Source organism: Sceloporus occidentalis, unplaced genomic scaffold, assembly GCF_023333645.1.
Source record: "Sceloporus occidentalis isolate IW3139 unplaced genomic scaffold, rSceOcc1.0.p SCAF_417, whole genome shotgun sequence".
Classification (NCBI taxonomy): domain Eukaryota; kingdom Metazoa; phylum Chordata; class Lepidosauria; order Squamata; family Phrynosomatidae; genus Sceloporus; species Sceloporus occidentalis.
The window spans coordinates 212,424-218,423 of NW_028317397.1; positions in this window are offsets into that span (position 1 = coordinate 212,424).

The window sequence follows — 6,000 nt, forward strand, 5'->3', positions numbered from 1 at the left end:
GCCTCTGTATTCCACTGCAGTGGCCCAATTGACTCCCGCTGGACCACTGACCTGCTGGGGATGGTGGGCAGGGGGGATGCCAGCCAGGCCACCTGGGGGTGACCACATGCATTACCATTTAGGATGGTAACAACTCTAGTGATGCTACTGCACTAAATACGCAACCAAGACCACATGTGCCATGCACTTCCTCTGGCAATGGCTTCACATGTGCCATTCTGTCCCCACAAAAGCAAACTCAGTCACAGGACCTCATTCCCCATGAGTGGGAAATGGAGTGGCAATGCCCGTCACGTTGTTGTTGTCGCAGGACAGAGCTGGGCCCAGCCTTCTGCCTGTGGTTGTGGTTGCACTCTGCTGGTGACTTGTGGCTTTCCTGCATATGCTTTTGGCACAAGCCTCCCTCTCTTGCTGCCCTCCCCTGTTTAAAATATAGGTCAAGCTGGGTTGTTCCCAAATGCAAATTATCCACAGGTCAATAACAGCCCTCTTCATAAATGAGAGAAGGACCCAAGAGGCAGAGAGAGAGATCCCTCTGGAGGGCAGATGCTTCTCTGATCAGAGGCATCAGGATAAATGCATGTTGGGGGGGGGGGGGCAGAGATCTGTCCCTCTGGAATACCCCCACAGGCACAGGAATCCCCCCCAAAGGCACCTGTTCTACCTTGACTGGGTCGGAAATGAAATGTCCCACATGTTCAAAAGCTGAAGCGTTGAAATTTGGCACAAATTGTCAGCAGGATGATGATAATGAAACTCTTCACCTTCAGTAGAGATGGAGGAAACAGGACCGCTTTCCAGTTCCACTGACCAAATGATCCCCATAGAGATAATCAGTACAGCTTTTCCCAATCTCACCAATACAAGCATTGATGCAATATTCCAACCAAAACATCCGTGCATCATTTTTCATTTCATGTTATGATTGTTTCTGGAAATCATTTTGTTGGGAGGAATGATCCACACCAGGTGTCAGTTATGCCAAGTGCCATGCCTCTGGCTGGACTGCGACCTGCGGGCCGGCAGGGTTGCAGGCCCTGCGCCCAGCACTCCCAGTAGCGCACCAGCTGCTCACCAGGATGGGATGGGGCCCTCCCCAGTCCACCCGCCATCCATGGGGCTCCAGAGGGGCCCACCACCCCTTGGGCCCATTCCTGTTGGCTTTCCTTGGGAGTCTTCTTGAGCAGGAGAGGAGGGGGCTTAGAGTCCATTAATAAGGAATGAATATTTGATGGGCACTGATGGGGCATCGATCCAGGTGCCTCTGAGGGTCTTCCATCAAAGGGGGGAAGGGAGGAAGAGAAGGAGACCCAATGGGGAGGGGCAAATGGTGGCGGTGGGGGGGAGGCCATCCATCCACATCAGGGAGCCAATCTATCGATAAAATTGTCCAGATCTGGGCACCACAATTCAAAAAGGACGTTGAGAAACTGGAGCCATGTGTCCAAAGGAGGGCGATTAAAATGGTGAAGGTCCTGGAAACCGTGAAGCCCTATGAGGAGAGGCTGAGGGAGCTGGGGATGTTTAGCCTGGAGAAGAGAAGGTTAAGAGGTGATATGATAGCCTTGTTTAAATACCTGAAGGGAAGTCACATTGAGGAGGGAGCAAGTTTGTTTTCTGCTGCTCCAGAGAACAGGACCCAGAGCAATGAATGTAAGCTCCAGGAAAAGAGATTCCAGCTCAACAGTAGGCGGAAATTCCTGAGAGTAAAAGCTGTTCAACAGTGGAACACACTCCTTCCTCGGAGACTTTAGTGGAGTCTCCTTCCTTAGAGGTCCTTAAACAGAGGCTGTATGGCCATCTGTCAATGGGGATGCTTTGACTGAGAGTTCCCCCATGGCAGAAGAAGGGGGTTGGACTGGATGGCCCTTGGGTCTCTTCCAACTCTATGATTCTATGAAAATGGCTCCACAAGTGGCATGGCCCAAATTCAATGGGGAGGAAAGTGAGCCCAAGAGAGAGAATGATGCCTCTGACTGGCATCCAGCAGCTCCGGGGCCCAGGCAGGGGAGGGAGACCATGGGATCTAGACCTCCAGGGGAGTGGCTGCCCTACCTTTCCACTGCCAGGATGGCTGCAGCCTCGGACCACCAGCCCTGCATTGGTGTTGCCCATGGGCAGGAGGGCTGGACTCTCACCCTGAAGCCCACCAGACCACCCCCTCCCTCTCCCGAGCTCCTCACACACACACACCCGCTACATCCATCTATTTGCCCCCCCGCCTGTGGTTGTATTGCCCTGGCTGAGGGATTGGCATGGCCAGACTATTGGGGGGGGGCATCTGAGCCACCGAGCCCCAAATCTTTAGAGGCAGAGGGACCCTGACCCCATGCTTTCCTCCTTGGAGCCTCCTTAGGGCCCCAATGGGAAGGAATTCCCTCCCTGACCCCTCTGAGCCCATGCCAACCTTCCTCTCTTTCTGTGGGGGGGTCGTTTCCCTGTAAGGCCAAGCGGGCTCCTTTCTCCCCTCTTCCTGGCAAGTGAGGAGGGAATTAGGTGGCCCAACAGTGATTCAGAGCAAACTGGAGTCTCCCTTTTGGCAAGGGCCTGACCTTCCCAATTCCAGTCCCCCATCTCTGCAGGGATGTAGCCAAGGGGGGGGGGGGTTCTTGGGGTCTGGACCCCCCTTTCCATTAGAAAAATGGTGTGTGCTGCTGCACCGCCGCACCCAAGCCCCATTATAATGGTGGCACTTAGTCTGGACCCCCCCCCCCTTCCTAAAATCCTAGCTACGTCCCTGATCTCTGCCTCCTGGGGCTCTAAGCCCCCCTATGGACCCCCACCCACCCACCCATCCATCCCTCCATCCATCCATCCCTTCTAGCCTGGAAGTCTGGGGCTGGTGTGGGGCAGAGACCCTCCTAAGGCCTTCCCTCACAGGAAGGGCTGCTCAAGGGCCCACTCCTGGGGGGGGGCACCTCACCCTGCCTCTGTCTCTGGAGCAGCAGAAAACAAGTTTCTTGCATGCTCAGTCTGTAACACCTCTTCAAAAGATATTCCGGCAGGGCTCTCAGGCACAGCCCCCCAGTGCCAGGCCCAGCAAAGTCTTCCAGTTGTGTGGACAGCCTGCAGCCCGGCTGAGTCCAGCCCCTCCATCATGTGAAGCCCACCCTCTCTGCCAGCTCTTGCCCATTGTATCTCAAGAAGATCCCTGTGAGGCAGGCTTCCTTGGGCCAGTCAGGGGGCTTTGTCTCTGAGGGGCTGAGTGGGAAAGGGCCCCAGGGGAGGGAGCCCAGTAGGGCCTGACCCTCTCCTGCCTCTGACCCATAGCGCTCAGGGCCAGAGGCAACAGAGCCCAGCCAGCGAGTAAAGCCCCAGCCAAAGGACCAAGCAAGAGTGTGGACTCCCCCCAGCCACCCCCAGAGCTTTGGGTGCTCCTGCTCTCCTCTGCCGGGGCAGGAAAAAAGCCTCGGCATTCAAAAGGCCTTGGGGGGACCCCCCTGCACCTCAAACTGAACATCACTGTAGGTCACTTGCCCCAGAGATGCCTCCAGGTGTGAGCTCAGCCATTGGAAGTCCCCTTCTGAAACGTGCCCAAAGACTGGAAGGTGCCCCTGCTAGTCCCTCATCCCATTGCCCCCCTCAGAGCTGCCCCAGCGGACGATGGACCCACTGGGCTGGGGGGGGAGGAACTTGGGGGACAGTGAACCTGTGTGTCTGTATCTGGATGGCCATCTGTCAATGGGGATGCTTTGATGGAGAGTCCCTGCATGGCAGAAGGGGGCTGGACTGGATCAGGGCCCTTTTGGGGTTTTCTTCCAACTCTAGGATTCTGTGATTCTATGATTCTGTCTTTCCCACTTGGAAAACAAAACCCCTCCAAGTTGAGGTCAGCGTTACCTTTGATTATTCTGAATCTATCCACCAGTGTTGATGCTCTTATTTTGATTAGTGTCACACAGGGATGTATATCCAGAAATGAAGATGCCGCTGACTCATTCTTTGATTATCCTGATTATTGCAATTTTGATTGTTATAATTGTATCAGCTTATTACCTTGATGCTAATTCTGCTCACCCAGATGTAATAACGCTCCCCAAAGACTGTACCCAAAGACTGTCTGGGTTTGTCCTGATCCTCGGGCATTTTGGCGGCGAGTGAAGTGACCCTTGAGGCCCTTGAGATGGACACTGTCAGTCCTTCCCCCAAAAAGACAGCAGAGAAGCTTCTGGAAGCTGGTGAGAGAGAGAGATTGTGAATTCACTAGTGCACTCAGTTGCACTTTTGGTACCTTGGTTCACTTGCACAGCTTTGCCATTCCACACAAGGGCCGCGTGGCACAGTTCAGGAGCGGGAGATTTCTGTGGTACGGCCCTCATAGAGGCTGCCCCTGCTGCTCACCCCACGGGCCTTTTCACCTGAGTGAGCCTCTTGTGCCAGCGGAGAAGCACGGTTGGCACCATTGCGCTGCTCCTGGGATTGCTTCCCCAATCGGCATTAATATCACTTGGGAGGGGGCCAAGGTGGGCACCCCTGCTTTGCTGGGCACAGGCCAAACTGGCAAAGAGGGAGAGAAAGAAAGGGGGCAGGCCTTCCTCCTCCTCCTCCTCCTCAGCACCAAACAAATGGGCAGCACTGGCAACCAGGGATGAGGAGGGGTCCCTGGCTGGAGAAGAGGCCTCCTGTGAAGGCAACAGCATGGGGAAAGCTGTCCTGATGGAGCCAGCCCTTCTGCAAAGCCCCCCTCCACCTCCTCTCCTGCTTTTGGGGGTGGCTGGGAGGGTGAGAGGATGCCCAGGCAAGAGAAAGGTAACTGGGAAGGGGCAGAAAGGGACTGGACTGACAAGAGGGGCCAGAGAGAGAGACCCCACATCCCTCTCCCACCCCCAGCCTAGACAGGACCCGGTGCCACTCTGGGCCAAGTCCACCTTTGCATGTCTGGCACTCCAAATAGCAGCCTCCTTGGGCTCCATGTGTGCCAGTTCCATTGCAAGGGACCAGTGCACCAAAATGCCAGGCATGTGGGGAGGAGATAGGGTGGGCTCCCGCACATGGGCCCTGTGACCCACCTGGAGCAAGACCACAAAGGAGGCCAGCATCACACCACGAAGGAGGTGGATGCATGTGGTGGGGGGGTGTTTAAGGTATTATACCACTTGTCTTTGGAATAGCCTTCTTTGGCTCTGATATTTGTTGTGCCTTTATTAGATCACTAATTTCTAAAAAAAGGATTGATCTGTTCTCTAATAAAAGGGTTAATCTGTTCTTGTTGATGTAACGTCCTGGCCCTGGGCTTGAGGACTCTGCATCAGGTGGGATTAGGAGGCACTTCCTCCGTCCGCTCCACTCCGCACAGCCGCCTTGCCCCACAGAGGGTCCCTTTTGGGCCTCGCCTGCCCAGGGTCCAGGGTCCAGGTCCAAGGCCTCTGACCGGTGCCTTTCCCTCTGCTCTGTTCCCCCGCAATCGGCGCCACCAGCTCAGCTTAGAATTATAGAATCACAGAACCATAGAATTGGAGGAGACCCCAAAAAGGGCCATCCGATCCAACCCCATGCTGCCAGGCAGGCAATCCCAATGAAAGCATCCCTGTGATAGATGGCCATCCAGCCTCTGTTTAAAGACCTCCAAAGAAGGAGGCTCCACCAAAACAGTTGGAAATATCACTTTATTGAGAATGGCTAGAAACTCAGGAAAGTGGGAGAGTTTGTTTAATCTCCGTAGCAGAGCAAACACAGCGGAAACCGGGTGAGCAGGGAAAGTAGGTCCACTTTATCTCCCAGCCCCACGTGTCCCCAGTCAAAACACAAATGCACTTGGTTAAAGTGAATAATAAAACAAGTTTACTTACAAAATAATGTGGTATGACATAACACACAGGTCTAGCTTCATGTTGCAAGAAAAACAAGGTAGAAAAGGGTAGGTTATATACCTCCTGGAAGAGTTTCTTCTCAGCCTGCAAGGAAGCCATGTCCTCCAGGGAGAGCAGGCAATGGCAAAGGCCCTTCCTCTCCGGGACAAAAGGCAAAGGGGGCTCTCTTTGGGTAAAGAGGGAATGCAGC